General features: G+C 39.2%; 1 protein-coding gene and 2 long non-coding RNA genes across 23 annotated transcripts in view; 1 reads left to right on the top strand and 2 right to left on the bottom strand.

Annotated features, from left to right (window-relative positions):
• CTNNA1 (catenin alpha 1) overlaps positions 1-19,220 on the bottom strand; it is a 176,981-nt gene that overhangs the window by 128,456 nt on the left and 29,305 nt on the right. Inside the window, exon 1 of one of the 21 annotated variants that reach the window (XM_078003654.1) lies at positions 14,224-14,317. The gene's annotated coding sequence lies outside the window, so the exon portion shown is untranslated. 21 annotated transcript variants of the gene reach the window in all.
• LOC144329517 (uncharacterized) lies at positions 6,058-9,772 on the bottom strand. The gene is made up of 2 exons (XR_013394862.1): positions 6,918-9,772; positions 6,058-6,563 (listed from the first exon to the last, which is right to left on the bottom strand). It is a non-coding gene; the product is annotated as an uncharacterized LOC144329517 (long non-coding RNA).
• LOC144329516 (uncharacterized) lies at positions 10,868-14,479 on the top strand. Its single transcript, XR_013394861.1, has 2 exons — positions 10,868-11,072; positions 12,238-14,479. It is a non-coding gene; the product is annotated as an uncharacterized LOC144329516 (long non-coding RNA).

Genomic DNA, 19,220 nt, shown 5'->3' with positions numbered 1-19,220 from the left:
GATTAACCTGTCTAAAGTACATACAATAAACCTAACCAGAGACATGGATCAGAAAGCTACAGTGAGAGCCCAGAAAAGAGTGGTAGTAAATTACAAAGGCAGGGGTCAAAAGATCTGATCACCTTTGATTAAGCACAGTAGATTCTTTAAAGGTTGCAAGCATAGGGCCTTTCTGAGTGGGAGAAGAAAGCCAGAGCTGTATGAAAACACGAGTTGGGAAAGATTTAGGAAAAAAAAAAAAGTTAGGACCCTCGAGACTGTGGACATCGGAATAAGGAGAGGAAGATTCTGTAATAAAAGAAACAGAATAAAGAGAACCAAGACTGTCAAAAACGAGAAGGCCAGACTTGTAAGAGAAAACTAGTCAATCAAAACAAATGTAAACATAGAGATTAATCAACTATAACTGAGAACCCAGAAATATATTCCGATTTTAACAAGAGTGCCAATAATATTCAATGAAGAATGATCTTGTCCACAAATGGTGCTAAGACAAGTGCAATATGCAAAAGAATTAAGTTGGACCCCTATCTCACACCATATACTTACAAAATTGATCAAAACCTAAATGTTAGAACTAAAATTATAAAACACTTAGAAGATAACACTTCATGACCTCTGATTCACAATGGTTTCTTAGCTATGACACCAAAAGTACAAACAACAGAACAAAAAACAGATAAGGTGGACATCATAAAAACATTTAAAATTTTGTGCTTCAAGGAACACTACTAAGAAAGTAAAAAGACAACCCACAAATGGAAGAAATTTTCTGCAAATTATATATAAGGATCTAGTATCCAGAATATATAAAGAACTCTTATACTAAATATACATATTTTTTTAAGTTGGCTGCAGTGGCATGTGTTTGCAGTCCTAGCTACTTGAGAGGCTGAAGCAGGAGAACTGCTTGAGCCCAGAAGTTAGCATCTAGCCTGGGCAACATAGCAAGACCTGGCTTCTTTAAAAACAAACAAACAAACAAAAATAGACAAATAATCCAACTTAAAATAGGCAAAGGATTTAAACAGGTGCCCATCTGAAGATTTAGAAATGGCCAATAAGCACATGAAAAGCATGATGCTCAACCTCATTAGCCATCAAGTAATACAAATCAAAACCACACAAAGATATCACCTCATACCTAGTAGGATGCCTATCATACAAAGGGCAGATAATAGCAAATGGCAAGAATATGGGGAAATTAGAACTCTCATATCCCAATGTTGGGAATGTAAAAAGGTGCATCTGCTTTGGAAAACAATCTGGCAGTTCCTTAAGGTGTTAAATGTTGAATTATCATATGATTCAGTAATTCCACCGCTAGGTGGATATGGTTTGGATCTGTGTCCCTGCCCACATCTCAAGTCAAACTGTAATTCTCATTGTTGGAGGTGGACCTGCTGGGAGGTAAGTGGATCATAGGAGCGGTTTCTCATGAATGGGTTAGTACCAACCTCTTGGTGCTGTTCTTGTGATGGTGAATGAGTTCTAATGAGATCTGATTGTTTAAAGGTGTGTGTGACACCTCTCCCACGCCCTCTCTTGCTCCTCCTCCTGCCATGTTAGATGCCTACCTGCCCATTTGCCTTCCACCATAATTGGAAGCTTCCTGAGGTCACCCCAGAAGGAGACGCCACTATGCTTCTTGTACAGCCTGCAGAACCTTGAGCCAATTAAATGTCTTTTCTTTATAAATTACCCAGTCTCCGGTATTTCTTTATAGCTATGTGAGAACAGACTAATATACGTTGGTGCAAAAGTAACTGCAGTTTTCACCATTACTTTTTTTTTTAAATGGCCAAAACCACAACTACTTTTGCACCAACCTAATACATAGCTACACAACTAAAAACCTATAAATGAATGCTCACGGTGTCACTAATCATAATAGCTGAAAAGCAGAAAGAAACCAAACACCTACCAACTGGAAAACAGACATACAAAATGTGGCATTATCCAGTATTTAGCCGTAAGAAAAAATGAAGTGCTGATACATGTGCAACATGGATGAACTTTCAAAACATACGTTCAGTGAAAGAATACTGTATTGTTCCATTTATATAAAATTGCCATTTGCCACAATAGGCAAATCCATAGAGACAGAAGGTAATGCTTGCTGGGCAATGGGAAGGAGGTAAGAAGAATCAGGACTAACTTGTAATAGGTAAAACCAGGTTTCTTTTTGGGATGATGAAAATGTCTGAAAGTACACAGTGGTGATGGCTGCACAACCTAATGAATATACTAAAAACCACTGAATTGTGCACTTTAAAACGGTGAATTTTATGTATGTGAGTTATAGCTCAATAAACAAAAAGAAAAAAAAAACAGTATTGAATGCAGTAACATGAAAGAGCACAGGTTCTGGAGCTGGATATAGGCTGAAGTTTTGGCTTTGCCACTTGCCAGCTACGCAACTAGACTTTATGAGTCTGTTTCCTCTTCTGTACAACATGTAGAATACCTGCTGTGAATGTCACTTAAAATACCTTGTAAAATGCCTAGTTCAGTGCCTTGCAGCATTAGGAGACAAAATAGGGTTGGTAGAAAGGATTGATACTAGGTAAAACAAGCTCAGAAGACAGAGAAAAGGTCTTCATTGTGTTTCATCAGTATTCACCTATTCAACAGCAACCTTCAAGAGCATTCATGCCTCTTTCAAAACATGCTTGCTGATCACCTTCTATGAACCAGGCACTATTCTAAATGCTCCAGGAAATGAACCAACCAGGCCAGGAAAAAATCCCAGGCTCCAGGGAACTTACATTCTAGTGGGAGAGAAAGACAATAAACAATAGTACTGGGGTAGGGTCAGGGGCAGTGACAGAAAGGAGGACAGAGAAAAGGGGTGTAAGGTACAATTTAAAATAGCGGGATCAAGGTAGGCCTCCTTGAAAAAATACCATTTGATTTGAAAACAGTCTTGACAAAGGAATCACAGGAATAATGTGGCTATCTGGAGGAACAGCATTCCAGGTAGAGGGAACACCAAGTCAAAGATCTAAAAAGATTATGGAAGGCCAAGGAAGCCAATGTGGCTGGCACAAGACGATGAAGAAGACGAGTGGCTTTCTGGGAATTGCACATACCAGACTTCAAGGGTAATACAAAGTTATAAACAAGACTGCTCTTTCAAGAATTTGGCCTAAGACCAGACACGGTGGCTCACACCTGTGATCTTAGCACTTTGAAAAGTCCAGGCAGGAGGACCCTTGAGACCAGGAGTTCAAGACCAGCCTGCGTAACACTGTGAGACCTCATCTCTACAAATAATAAAGAAAAAATAGCCAGGCATGAGGGCATACACCTATAGACTTAGCTACTTGGGAGGCTAAGATGGGATGATCACTTGAGCCCAGGAAGCCAAGGCTACAGTGAACCATGATCGTGCTACCACACTCCAGCATGTGGGTGACAGATAGCCCCATCTCCAAAAAAAAAAGAATTTGGCCCATTACCAGGAGGAAAAGTCAAGGGCTACTAAAGGAATTATTTTCTACTTTATTTTCAATTTTATGTAGCACCTATAATCCCAGAATTCTGGGAAGCTGAGGCAGGAGGATCATTTCAGCCCAGAGAGTTTGAGATCAGTGTGGGCAACATAGTGAGACCCTGTCTCTATTGAAAAAATAATAATAATAATTAATTAGCTAAGTGTGGTGGTACATGCCTGTAATCCCAGCTACTCAGGAGGTTGAAGTGGGAGGATCACTTGAGCCCACGAGGTCAAGGCTACAGTGAGCTCGGACAGCACCACTGCACTTCAGACCTGGGCAACAGGGCAAGACCCTGTCTCAGAAAATAAAAATCTTGTGTAGGGGTACCGGTATAATAAACAGTAAGATCATAAACTCGGAAGTCAAACTAACAAAAACCACAGCTTCACCACTAAGTAAGTCTCAGGTTCCACAGTTGTAAAACAGAGATAACAATACTGATCATCTTCACTCTGCACAGTAGCACAGGACTGTAAAAATGACCATACAAGTTCAAACAGTGTAAACTGATCCTAATCAGAGATTAATCACAGAGAATTATGATTCTCCTGTGACCTTTAAAATTTTTTGGCAGTTTGCAACACCATGTTTGAAGAAAATAAAAAAATAAATTTTTTAAAAATAAGGCCCCCCCAAAATTTTGTCAGCCAGGCATACGAGCTCACAACTGTAATTCCTGCACTTTGGGAGGTCAAGGTAGGAGAATCAATTGAGCCCAGGAGTTTCAGATCACCCTGGGCAACAAAGTGAGCTACTTGGGAGGCTAAGATGGGATGATCGCTTGATCCCAGGAAGCCAAGGCTGCAGTGAGCCATGATCGTGCCACTGCACTCCAGCGTGTAAAAATTAAAAATAAATACTTTTGTCTAAGCATTAAAAATTCCTTTATTGTCTATTATTAATGTATAGGGATATGATATAGTCAACCAATATTTATTTAATGTACTAAATTAAAACATTATAAACACTGAAACAAAGTATTTTAATTTCCTTGTTAAAAAATTTTTTTCAATAGTAGTCTGAGCAATGCTTCCCTGCCTTCTTCTTGTCATTTACACTAGGGTGCAGAATGAGCATCTTTTGTAGCCCTTTGGCGAATCATCATATTCCTTTCTAAGTTTGGATCCATTTCCAACATTTTATCCAATATCTACACTTATTTGTCATGAATATCTTCAAGAGTTCCTTTAATGTGTCGTTTTTAATGATGTCACACATTCTCTTGGACATCATAACCACATTCCTCATTTAAGTCAAGAAGTTTGCCTTCACTAAGTAGTTCTAGCTGCATAGCCAGAGTTTTAAATAGCAGCTGGGTCAACATTTTCACAACCAGCTATTTCTTCCCTTTATATTCTAATGAAATTTCAATTCCAGGTCTACCACTTTTCATTTCTTTGTTGCACATTCGCCTTTGTTGGCTAATTCCCTCTTTCAATTATTCAATTCTGTCAAGGAGTTCATGTGGGTTTATCACTAGGAGAAAAGGAAGCAACACAACTACACACTTTGCATAAACTGAACAGATTTGCAGGGAACTATCACCAACAGACTTTGAAAGAGGTGACATGACTGGTCATGATGTACATCAGTTATTTATGCAGCTATTTGTACACTTAAAAGCCAGCAGCAACGTTTTTACAGTTACCCTTGAACAACATAGTCTGGGTTTGAATTGCATGGGTTTACTTATATGTGGATTTTGTTCAATAAGTATACTGAAAATTGTTTCAGAGATTTGCAACAATTTGAAAAAAACTCAAATCATGTAATCCAGAAGTACCAAAAAATTAAGAAAAAGGTGTATCATGAATGCATAAAATATCACTAGCCTATTTTATCATGTACTACCATAAATATACACAAACCTACTACAGAAAGTTAAAACTTATCAAAACTTAGGCACACAAACACAGGCCATACATGGTGCCATTCGCAGTCAAGGGAAATACAAACAAATGTAAAGATGCAGTTTAAATCATAATCAAACAAAAAATTAATTGTAGTACACACTGTACTACTGTAATAATTTTGTAGCCATCTCCTATTGCTATAGCAGTAAGCTCAAGTGTTGTGAACATCCACTTAAAATGCCATATGATGCATCTGCATGTGATGCTAATCATCTCCACCTGAGCAGTTCACGGCCAGTAAATTGCATATGACAGTGAAAAGTGGTCATTCGTAGTTCTCATACATTTTCATCATGTTTAATACAACACTCAAAACGTTGACACCATGAAGCTCATACGAAGTGCCACTAGTGATGCTGAAGTACTACCAAGAAGTAGAGAAAAGTCATGACGTTATAAGAAAAAGCTGAACTGCCTGATATGCACTGTGAATTGAGGTCTGCAGCTGTGGCTGCAGGCATGCGCCACCGTGCTCGCCCTTCTGTTGCATTTTTTTTTAGATGGAGTTTTGCTCGTTGCCCAGGCTGGAGTGCAGTGGCACCATCTCAGTTCACTGCAACCTCCGCTTCCCAGGTTCAAGTGATTCTCCTGCCTCAGCCTCCCAAGTAGCTCAGATTACAGCATACGCCACCATGCATGGCTAATTTTTCTTTTTTTTTTTTTTAAGTAGGGACAGGGTTTCTCCATGTTGGTCAGGCTGGTCTCGAACTCCTGACTCAGGTGATCTGCCTGCCTTGGCCTCCCAAAGTGCTGGGATTACAGGTGTGAGCCACTGCCTCTGGCCTGCTGCTGCACTTTTTAATGGCATTTGGGAACCCTTCTCTTGGTCAGCAGAAGCTGCTTCCACTGTTATTTGATATTTTTAAAGCCACATCTCTCTTATATTATCAAACCACCCCTTGCTGGCATTAAATTCTCCAGCTCTAGATCTTTCACCTCCCTTTTGCTTTAAATTGTCATATAACGACTTTGCTTTTTCTCAAATCTTACTAGTCTATAGGTACGCCCCCCCCTTTTTTTTTTTTTTTTTTTTTTTTTGAGATGGAGTCTCACCTTGTTGCCCAGGCAGGAGTGCAGTGGTGCGATCTGGGCTCACTGCAAGCTCCGCCTCCTGGGTTCATGCCATTCTCCTGCCTCAGCCTCCCAGTGGCTGGGATTACAGGCACTCGCCACCACGCCCGGCTAATTTTTTGTATTTTTAGTAGAGACAGGGTTTCACCGTATTAGCCAGGATGGTCTCGATCTCCTGACCTCGTGATCCGCCCACCTCGGCTTCCCAAAGTGCCGGAATTACAGGTGTGAGCCACCGCACCCGGCCAGGTACGCCTTTCTTATAATAGCCCTGCACCCACATAAAACCTGCATTTTCAACACAAGATAAAATTATTTTTGTAAAAAGTGCAGGGTTCTCATACATTTTTGGGACAACAAGAGTGAAACTGTCCGAAAAAAAAAAGTGCAGCAGAAGGCCGGGCCTGGTGGCTCACGCCTGTAATCCCAGCACTTTGGGAGGCTGAGGCCGGGGGATAACTTGAGGTCAAGGGTTCAAGACTGGACCTACTAAAAAAAATAAATAAGTAATAATAATAATATAAAAATTAGCCAGGCATGATGGCCTGGGTGACGTAGCAAGACTCCATCTCAAAAAAATGTTAAAAAAATAAAAAAATAAAAAATTTTTAAAAATACCTGTCAATTAGTTTATACAGTAAATTTTTAAGACATTAAAAGTGCTCTCTGCACACGAAAGGGCAAACTGGGGAAACTGAGGCAGACAGGAAATATGTCCACGGTCGCATGGTTGTAAAACCTGACTTTTGTCCCAGCTGTTTCCTGTCAACTACGCTACATCTAGTATTAACCAAGATACAAAGGAGATGAAACTTACAAGAACTCAATACTACTGTACCATCTGCCATGAAATAAAATCTGTCATCCGGTGACGCTCTCTCCTGAGCTGTAAACAAAATAAGTTCCTCTGGAGTTTAAAACAAAGACAATTGGCAATTATAAAGTAAACAAACAAACAAACAAAACCCCACAATTCTTTATTAGGAGAAGAAAAGATCAAGAACTTTTTGAAGCATCAAATATCATGAGTAAACTCCCCTGAAAGCAACCAAACTTTATAAAGTTACAGGGAAAGGACAGGCTTGGAAAATATTTGGGCGATGGATAAAAAGAATAAAAGGCTTGTTTGTTTTAACCTGAGCCTGTTGCGTTGCTCCTTTAAAACAAAGAATGCTATGAAGTAATGTTAATGAATACAACTACTTTTCTCCCAGAACACTACTTGGTGTAGATGAAATAAGGTATTGGAACTGGGTCCAAATCCAGCTTCGATATTTGACGGCTGTGTTACTTTGGGTTGCTTTATCTCTAGCTGTTTTCTTTTCTGTAAAATGAGTACACTATCTCCCATACCTTACTCGGTTGTTTTGAAAATTAAATGAGATAATATATGCAAAGCTCAACAAATACTTCTGTGCCCCCTTTTACTTTTCCATCTACTTTTTCCAATTTTTAAACCTATTTAGAACATGTCATTATCCACACACCAGCTGTTTCTTACCTTTTTAGAAATAGTCATGATAGCAAGTTTCCTAAAGGACAGAGGAAACGTTAGCTTTTAATTTTAAATGTTGAAGCTATAAAGGATGAGGAAAGCTTCCTTCACTCCACTGTTTATACTGCAGAAAGTAGTAATAATTGTTCCTTTTGTGCTAATAGCTACAACCAAAGCTTGCTGTGCCTTAAGTTTTTCCAACTGCTTTTTATTTTTAAGCAGTTTTTTTTGTTGTTGTTGTTGTTTTGGGTTTTTTTGTTTTGTTTTAAAGAAGTTCTCAAGTCAAGATGGGATTCCTTCCAGTTCTCAGGAACTGGTCATCTTCCTCATCTATCCCATTTACAGTGTCACATCCCAAAATTCTACAGTATACTACGACAAGAAAGATTCCCAACCACAATGTAATGGCTCAGAAATCCAGCTATGGAAACATCTCTACTGCCTCTAAAAGCCCTCCAAGGAACCTCAATAAATAGGGCAAAGTTCTATCTTCTTCCCCAAAACAATACTAAGGATACTTTTAAATAGCTTCTTCACCAGAACCTTTCTACCTTTAAGGTCCAGAAAAAAGAATTTTTGCCAGCCCAGTAGAGAAACACAGCTTATCTTCAATTGAAATGATTTTCATTTTCATTTTAAATAGCAGATATATAACAATCCATACTGCACAGTGAGAATGGAGATCATAACGTGTTTATGTCCTGGGGAAGGTATGGGATAATAAACACTAAAACCAACACATACCAAAATATCAACAGAGCTTAATCATAAGGCGGTACAGCCTGATTGTTTATTGTTTATTTTTACTTTCTATAATGAATACTTTCATATTAAAAGAAGTTTTTAAATGATAAAAATGTTAATATCTTTAGTTCATTAACATTAACATAAAACTCAGGCTTCAAATTTTCTTTTTTCTGAGGTATAAAAATCCGTGGCTGCTAGTTCATGCAAAAATGAAAAAGTAAAACTTGCACATACTACAAAATCTTTTTGTAAAAGCTTATAAAGTCAGCTAATAGAGGGGTTTATCCAAAATAAGAGTAAGCCAAGTGGTAAAATAAATGGGTACCTGTAGCCCCAATCTCATTTTTAAAATTTTTTGTAGAGTTGCTGCAGGGAAGAAGATTCAATGGTTACGTGGACCTTACGTAGGCATTTCTTAAACAGAACACTTTACAAGAGCATATTGTTTTGTTATCAACTGCCAAATCCAAAAGAGAAAAGAGATTTTAAAGACATACACCTGAATGTTTTTGCAAACCAGCAAAACAGCCCTGTGCTAAAATGACAAAAGCTTCCAGGAGAAGAGTTAGACACCATCAACTATCTTAAACATGTTCAAATTACTCATTTCAGGATCAGTTTCATGAGCATACTTAGAATTCCAACTCTCCCTTCTCCTACTGATTTCCCAGACAACCATGCTCAAGTAACTTTGCTCTTTTTTCTCAAAATGATTCTAACTGTCTAAAACCTTTTATTTCTTCTCAGATATATACTTCTCCTTTTTTTTATTTTATTTTATTTTTTTTCCTGAGACGGAGTCTCACTCTGTCACCCCGGCTGGAGTGCAGTGGCGCGATCTCGGCTCACTGCAAGCTCTGCCTCCCGGGTTCACGCCATTCTCCTGCCTCAGCCTCCCAAGTAGCTGGGATTGCTGGCACCCACCACCACGCCTGGCTAATTTTTTGTATTTTTAATAGAGACGGGGTTTCACCACCGTCTTGATCTCCTAACCTCGTGATCCGCCCGCCTTGGCCTCCCAAAGTGCTGGGATTACAGGCGTGAGCCACCGCGCCCGGCCAACATATACTTCTTAACAATAGGAGACTTCAGTCTTTAAAGTAAAAAACTACGATTATAACTATTTCTTAACACCATACTCCTTTGAATATGTGAAAAGTGAATAAAACTCTTGACATAACAGTATTAAAGAGAAGTCTTTAGTTTGTTGGTATAAAATAATGTTCTTAAATCATATTACTCTCTAGAGGATAGTGTTCAGCCATTAAAAATTATGTTGTAGAAGAATACTTAATATTACCGAAAGATGTTCAGTATCCATTAAGTGAAAAAAAGCAAATGGCATAATCAAACCCAACATATCTCTACCCACATGGGCATATTAATAGGAAACAAACTGCAAAGAGTTTAGGACAAAAATGTTAACCATTAGTTTCATCTCTAAGTTACAAAATTATAAGTTTGTATTTTTTTCTTTTTGCTCTTACTATCAAAACACATGTTCACAGCAGAAAATTAACGCTCATTTTAAAACAGTTTTTAATTCTATCCAGGGAGTAGAACTAGAAGAAAAAAAGAAAAAGAGAAAGTAACCAATATCACAGGCAAGCCTATAATAAAACTGCCCTGTACTTAACAGCTTGGCATCTTTTTACACATGTTTTACAGAGTAAAAAATATCCAGCCCTGGATTTGAATGAATACCCAAAACCTCCCTATCATGAGATTCCTAACTCTTGAAAGTTACATTTTGGTGCTTTAGCTCCAAAACCTACTGATAAACCTACTTTATACCAAATTTTCTTAAATATATCTGATTTGATTAAGGGATCTCACCAATAAGTGATAGCTTTTTTTTTTTTTCTTTTTACAGTCTCGCTCTGTCGCCCAGGCTAGAGTGCCGTGGCACAATTTCGGCTCACTGCAATCTCCACCTCCTGAGTTCAAGCAATTCTACTGCCTCAACCTCCAGAGTAGCTGGGATTACAGGAGTGCATGACCATGCCCAGTTAATTTCTGTATTTTTAGTAGACGGGGTTTCACCATGTTGGTCAGGCTGGTTTCAAACTCCTGACCTCGTGATCCGCCCACCTCAGCCTCCCGAAGTGCTGGGATTACAAGCATGAGCCACCGCACCTGGCCAGCTTTTTTTTTTTTTTTTTTTTTTTTTTTGAGACAGAGTCTCGCTCCTTCACCTAGGGTGGTATGCAGTGGTGCAATCTTGGCTTATTGCAACCTCCACCTCCTGAGTTCAAGTGATTCTCCCACCTCAGTCACTTGAGTAGATGGGGCTTCAGGTGAAAGCTACCACACCTGGCTAATTTTTGTATTTTCAGTAAAGACAGGGTTTCACCATGTTGGTCAGGCTGGTCTCGAATTCCTGACCTCGGGTGATCTACCTGCCTCAGCCTCCCAAAGTGCTGGAATTACAGGCATGGGCCACCACGCCCAGCCTGATAACTATTTTCATCTGTTATTCCATCAACTTTCATTTTACAAAATAATAAAATAACAGGACCAAGACTTCACAAAATTATCTCCTAACTTCAAGATAATCCAAAGTTAAATATTATTTCCTACCCCACCCCAACCCCATGTCCCACCACTCCCACCCAGCCAAATTTTAATTCATTTTCTATGATCTGGTAATAAAATAAGACATTTTCCACACTTGTCAATGAAGACAAATTGGCAATATAGATGCAAAAAATAATAGACTTCATAACACAGCCCTTATAAGAAGGAACCAAATGGTAGCACATATTTGGCATAACCCACATGCCCTATGACATGAGGATGACCTTGAATAAAACACTTTAATCTTCTCAATCTTAAGCCTTCCATTTATCAAGGAGGGATATTTGGTAAAAACGGACCCCTAGATGATATTCCTGTAAGTACAGACAAACTAAGAATGACTCAAAAGAATCCCTGACAGATGCCTTAAGAGAACTTTCTGGGATGCAGTTTTTTTTTTTTTGTTTTGTTTTGTTTTGTTTTTTTAATCCACCCAATTGTTTATCTTTTGAAAGTCAACCCAGAAAAGAGGCCAGGTCTGGCGGCTCATGCCTGTAATCCCAGCACTTTGGGAGGCGAAGACAGGCAGATCACCTGAGGTCAGGAGTTCAAGACCAGCCTAGCCAACGTGCCAAAACCCTGTCTCTACTAAAAATACAAAATTAGCCAGGCGTGGTGGTGGGTGCCAGCAATCCCAGCTACTTGGGAGGCTGAGGCAGGAGAATCACTTGAACCCAGGAGGCAGAGGTTGCAGTGAGCCGAGATTGCACCACTGCACTCCAGCCTGGGCAACAGAGCAAGACTCAGTCTATTTAAAAAAAAAAAAAAAAAAAAAACCCAGGAAATAAACATTTAATATGAAGTAATTTAAATACTATAAGCCCATCTGAATCAGAGCAAGTCTAGAAAACCTCTTAACTTACCCCCCCACCTTCCCCATCCCCTGAGGGTAAGGAAAGAAGCTTTGAAATTTCTTTTTCCAGTTGACAGACAGAATGGATTAAAAAAAAAAAGAAGTTAAAATAAAGTAACACACATATTCATGTTCTCATTTTCCTTACTAATTCAAGTGTGCCCTGCTGCTATTCAGAAACACTCCAAAGAGAGGCACTTACTTCCTGATTACACATTCAAATAAATGCATAACATGCATTTCAACTTGGAATCACTTTCTTAAGAAATTAACTAGTAGAAATCATGTTACTGCAACATCATGGTTGAAGTCATGCCAAAACCAAAATTTTAATACCTAAAATAACTTCCTCAGCTACACTGACTGTACAAATATATTAAGGTAGTAATATTACACACTGTAACTTATAAGTATTATTATCCTGGCTAGTGTTACTTATTTTTGTGAGTTTAACAAGACAGACTTTTTAATAAAAGGGGAAAAAATGAACCACTTCAAAATGACATTAGAATTTAATAACTTCACTCTTCTTTCCTTAATTCCAAGCTGGCTACAGCAGAACCCAAGTCTCTGCAAAGCAGCATATGCTCACACAAGGGTAGTGATCCAGAAGCAGACAGCATCCTTGACACATCCCAAGTCAAAGAAAATATAGCCTCCGCCCTAAAGACTTATAGTTTAAGTCAGGCAGACAACTTTAAGACATAAAATTCCCAGATGACAACCAGCTAATGATTTTCCAGAATTTATACTTTGCTTTTCCTGCTCAAGTTAAATGAAGAGCAAGCAAAAATGGATTAAGTAGTGAGACTGAAGGAACGGGGTCAATAACAATTTTTAAATTAATTACAGTCTTCAGGAACATCTGAAAGGTAGGAATTGGAGTGGGGGCACTTCTAACAACAGACCAAGCCACAATGGGATCACATGAAAAGAGACATCCACAAAAATAAGAGGAAAAAACAGGATGAAAATTCTACCAAGACAAGGGGAAAAGACAAGATTACAAATGAGAAGCCAGAACTCAATGGAAGAATATGAGAAAAAAATCAGCTGATTTCTTGCTAGTTTTAATAAAGTTATTATACTAATCTGAAAATCTAATTAACTTAACTTTAATCTTTTTCAAAATGTTGAATGTTTCCCAGCTACCGCTCTTCCAGAGCATCATTAACACTTTTTGAAGCCCATTCCAAAGTAAACCTTCCAAGTAGGAATACTTGTCATTTTTCTCCTGTGAAAAATTAAAGAGCCCGTATGTGAGATCAAGCTCATGATCTCAACCCGATTAAAACCACACTAACCAGATCAGACAAATTAAAATGCAATCTCTCTCACACACACCCACGCAATGCTCTTCAAAGCTATGTTTTAAGTCTTCACATCATGAACCCAGCAAACCCTGATTCCATTCTGCCTCCTGTTTACCTCTCAAACTCCACTTAAAACAGTCACTGATACTTGCTTCGTCCTAATCACATCTGTCTTTTAACATCTGTCTTCCAGGCTGTCTATAGTAGATATGTGGGTGCATCAGTCTCAAGCTGTCAACATCTGCACTGGACAGCAGACCAATTTTCGCCTCCTTCAATCTTGACTCTAGTCAGTTGCCAGGGAGAAAATCATGCCTCAAGAGCCTGACAGCCTGTGCTCAATGTCCTTTTGTCAGGGATGAAATACATTATTTTTCTGAAAATTATCTTGCCAAGATTCACAGTGAAGCATGTATACATACACATACACATACATGTGTGTATTTTTTTCTCCCTATATACAAATTATTCAAGCTGTACCAAAGAAGATGGCATCTATGTCCTTAGCTTCACTACACAGTTATACACAATTACTGAAATAAAAGAATGTCTCTCCATTAACATCAATTAAGAACTCTCATTTTCCATCCTTTATAACAACGCCCTAAGAGACCCTCAGTTTTATATGACTGGGTAATTCATGCTTTAAAGATTTTTAAAAAGCTGAAAATGAGTGCAGTACACCAACATGGCCCATGTATACACATGTAACAAACCTGCATGCTGTGCACATGTACCCTAGAACTTAAAGTACAATAAAAAATAAAATTAAAATTAAAAAAATAAGAACAGCTACAATGAACAGTAATTGCCCCTCTCTAAAAAGAAAAAAGAAAAAAAAAAAAAAGCTGAGAAAACAAGTACCATTAGAGTATGCTCACAAATCAACCATAGGTACTAAGATCCCCCAGATGCTTGCAAACTCACAGATTTTAACTATTGTGTTAGCAGCCAATAAATATTCCTTTCTTGTTCTAAAACTAACAAGACCTTTTTATTTTTGAGACGGAGTCTCACTCTGTCACCAGACTGCAGCGCAGTGGTGCAATCTCAGCTCACTGCAACCTCTGCCTCCCGGGCTCAAGCAATTCCCCTGCCTCAGCCTCCTGAGTAGCTGGGAGTACAGGCACATGCCACCACGCCTGGCTAATTTTTTGTATTTTAGTAGAGACAGGGTTTCACCATGTTGGCCAGGAGGGTCTCGACTTCCTGACCTCGTGATTTGCCCGCCTCGGCCTCTCAAAGTGCTGGGATTACAGACTTGTGAGCCACCACACCCGGCTGACATTTTTTACATAAAAGATGGTTTATGTAATGACTGAGATTTAGTATTGAATAACATTGACTGCTTTCAGGAAGCTGAGATCTCCTACTCAAGGAAAATGCATTCGCGGTATCAAAGTTTGCCTAAAATGGAATGACCCGAAAGCCAAAACCCAAAAAGAAACGTTTCAAAGAAATCCTAAGACAAATCTGTCTAAACATAAATAGATATGAAAGGGGAAAAACTGTAAGCCAAACATTAAGATGTGTGCTTGTTATTTATGGACAGGAATATTTAGTAAAATAACTTACTCTACCTTCACCTTCTGGCCACCTGGGGAAGAAAGGATGTATAGTTGTCACAATAAAATATTTTTTCAGCATTGAAGAAGAGGCTGCAGTGAATTACCCAGAGGTTTTCATGGTGTTTGCCATGAGAATAACAATACATACATGAGAGGTGACTGGCTGTGGTTAGTGGTATGATAGTCACAAAATGAAGGTCAAACCAAATGGCAGGCAGTAAGTCACTAGACTTAGCTACAATCAATCCTTGCTCTGTTCAGCAGAACTCAATCACCTTTTCCCAGACTACCATAATCTTGTCCTACCATTAAAACCAAAATTACAGACACACACAATCATTTCTTGATTTTCTACTCCAAGGTAATTTAACCTCTGCTATGCCATTAGACTAATAAAGAGAAATCTAAAAGATCAGCATCTCCAGCCCCATGTCTTAATTTTTGAAAACTTGGTGGCATTCCAATTAAAAAGAAAATAACAGGGCTTCAACAAATCAACAGAGAAAGGAGCACTAACGTTTATCAATATTTATCATTGCTCTAGGAACTCAAACACCATGATGTTTCAGCTGTATTAATAAATATTAATACATGTGATTAATAAACACGAAATAAGGTTTGACATTCATTACAACCAAATAATGCAAACATTTTAAAAGGCAGCATTTTACACCTGTAAGAACACAGGTCCTTACAGCACACACTGCCTCAACACCACCCTAACACTCAAGTCACAGGAAAACAAATCACTACAACTTTTCACATACCAGGTCCCTTAGTTTTACCTATTGAAAAGATCAGCTACTTGAACAGGCCCTGCTGGCAGTTAACATGCATGACAACTGGCCAATTCTCTCCGTCAATTCTGTTACAGCAGTAACAGAAGTCCCTTCCTGCATAGTTCCATTTCACTCTCCACTACTATGGTCATCTCCAGACTCTAGGTCCTGCCTCTGGGCTCTCTACCAATCCCTTTAATCCTTCCTGCACACAGCTAACACTAATCTCCCTGCAAAAACTCTACTTTTCCTCATATTCTGTATTGCCCAGATGGCGGAACTTCTTAAAACAGGAAGAAAATTAAAGAGACAAATTTCAGTTTCAAAGGGGAAAAAAAAGCTTTCAAAATAAACACAAACCAGTGCTGGAAAGAACTCCTCCTTGAGGTAATAAGTGAGTCCTGTGCCACTTGATATATTCAAGCATATGGGACCTGCACCATGTAAGCTATGAGATCTGTCCCAACCATAGACTTCTCTGATTCTAGATCATGTCCCTAACAGCCCTCCCTTCTTCACATGGCATTCCAAGTCACCCTCAAAAAACGCTCCAAACTAGATTAAACCTCTCCTGCGGCTGGGCGCAGTGCCTCACGTCTGTAATCCTAACACTTTGGGAGGCCAAGGTGGGTGAATCACGAGGTCAGGAGTTTTGAGACCAGCCTGGCCAATATGGTGAAACCCCATCTCTACTAAAAATATAAAAATTAGCCAGGCGTGGTGGTATGCGCCTGTAGTCCCAGCTACTCGGGAGGCTGAGGCAGGAGAATCACTTGAACCCAGGAGGCAGAGGTTGCAGTGAGCCAAGATACCACCACTGCACTCCGGCCTGGACGACAAGAGTGAGACTCCATCTCAAAAAAAACAAAAAAACAAAAAACCTCTCCTGCCAGCAGTGCTCAACAAGACTAGCACCCACCTCCAGCCAGGGACCTCACTGTTCCTCATGCCCATCTTGCATAGTCTTACCTGGATGAGTTTCCTCCTGCTCCCTTTCTACCTTTTAAGATCCAGTATAAGCTCAAACACCTTTAGTAAACTTTCCCAATCCCATGCTTACCCTCCCATTCCTCTGCCACTCATGCTATTAATTATTTTTCGTATTCATGTGTCATTATAAGCTCTGGGGGGGGAAATACCCAGGAAAAACAGCCTCCTATGTGCTAGAATATCATCTCCCTCTCAGGGATCACACACTATCAACCAGCCCATTCCTCACTCAGATTTCCCTGACACAAGCTTCTTCCTGGGAAATCTACTGTTGCTCAGTGCACAAATCATATACTGAGCAAAATATCACTAGAAGCAGTGCAGGAATACATAAAGGTGGACTTCAGTTTCTTTGGGTCTTCTCCCCCTTCACTGACCCAGAAATGCCCATGAGCTATAGGGAAGAAGTTACGGAAGTAGCAATAAGACTTTGATCCTGGCCTTTGAGATCCAAGTATAAACTGTGGCTAATGGATTATAAAACACTGTTGTAGTAAGAAGCTGTTCCTCATCACTCCACTTCAAATTTAACATTAATGCGCCTCTGTTCATAATGTCTCTCCTTTTTCAAAAAAGCTTCATTTAAGTCTTCTCATCTCTGTCCCCTGAAAGTCCCCTATCTGGCTTAAGAGCCTTCTTTTTCTGGTCAGAGCCCTATTCAAGGATTCATAAAATAAATTTATGTACCACAAGGCAGCTGCTACTCTTTATCTACTGTTAAAATGTACATGGATGGGGAATGTCTGCTAATGGGTATGAGGTTTCTTTTGGGGATGATAAAAATGTTCTGGAATTAGATCATGGTGATAGCTATACAAGTCTGAACACCCTCAAAAACACTGCATGGTATACTTTAAACGGGTGGTTTTTATGGTATGTGAAATTATAACTCAATTAAAAAAAAAAAAAAGCATAAGATTTTCCATCCCTACCCATGCATTTACATTTGGCACTGGAAAGAAAAACACACTTCGAATTTTGAGAAAAGAGCATTTTCTTTCACTGTACTTTTCAGAGAATAATCAATTATCTTACTCAAACATTTAAGTGCCTATCACGGACCAGGTACCAGCTTAAATACAAAGAGAATGGTCACCAGACCAGCACAGAACCTGCACTGCTGGAGCGTGGAGAGGAAAAGGAAACCAATTTAAATTACCTCTGTGATAAGCGCTAAGACGAAAAAGTACAAAGGTAAGATTGATCTAATGAGGATGGGGGGGATATGGGAGGTTAACAGGATCCTAAAATAAGAAAAGAGCACATCTAAAAGGCGTATGTACACCTCCGCCTATATAAGGTAGCTACTCAAAAACTAAGCAGATTAGTAGTACAATTAAACTCCTAGATTACAGGGATTTGGAGGCCATGCAACTGGTGACTGGCTCCTATCCACCACATGTGGCCCACCTGACCATTTCATTAGCCTTGAAGTCAAGTGATCCTAAGTTTTTAAGTATGTGAATTTTTTTAACCTCACAGCATTATCGTGAAATTTCAGTATACTCACAAATGTGCATATTAATTATTCATGTAATCAGGGTCTAACACAAAAAGAAAGTTACACATCAAAAACTGTGTACATTCCAATTTCTGGTTATTATGATTGCACAGGAAGCACTGGACATGTACAAACCCAAAGGTCTACTTTTTGGCTCAAAAGTGTAATAAACAAACACATAAATAAGTACTTTTTTGAAGACAGTAAGCTCATATCTTTAACAGCCTGGGAAAACCCTAGATCAGGGTTAGCAAACTACAGCCTGTAATTTTTCCAAGTTTTGTTAGAACAAAGCCATGCCCCATGCCCATTTCTTTATATTCTGTCTATAGCTGCTTCCCAATTCAACAGCAGAGCTGAATATTAATAGTTTCAACAGAGACTCTTTTTTTTTTTTGGAGATGGAGTCTCGCTCTGTCACCCAGGCTGGAGTGCAGTGGCATGGTCTTGGCTCACTGCCAGCTCCACCTCCCAGGTTCACACCATTTTCCTGCCTCAGCTTCCTGAGTAGCTGGGACTACAGGCGCCCACCACCACGCCCAGCTAATTTTTTGTATTTTTAGTAGAGACGGGGTTTCACTGTGTTAGGCAGGATGGTTTTAATCTCCTGACCTCGTGATCCGCCCACTCAGCCCCAGGGACTACAGGTGTAAGCCACCGCACCCAGCCCAGAGCTATTATGATCTGAAAAGCCAAAAATACTTATTACCTGGCCTTCTAGAATAAATTTGCCAACCCTCATCCTAAACAACGTCAACACTGATTCAGAACAAAGACATCTTAAAAATTCTTTAAAAATTAAGTGTTTCAGTGGATGGCATACTTTCATTTATCAGAAAAATTCAGAACAGTTAGGTCAGGGTTTTATGTAAATGCTTAGGACCACTGAAGCCAGGGCAGGGAAAAGTGTTTG

The sequence above is a fragment of the Macaca mulatta genome, chromosome 6 (assembly GCF_049350105.2).
Source record: "Macaca mulatta isolate MMU2019108-1 chromosome 6, T2T-MMU8v2.0, whole genome shotgun sequence".
NCBI classification, from domain to species: Eukaryota; Metazoa; Chordata; class Mammalia; order Primates; family Cercopithecidae; genus Macaca; species Macaca mulatta.
This window is presented reverse-complemented; position numbering and strand designations above follow the sequence as displayed.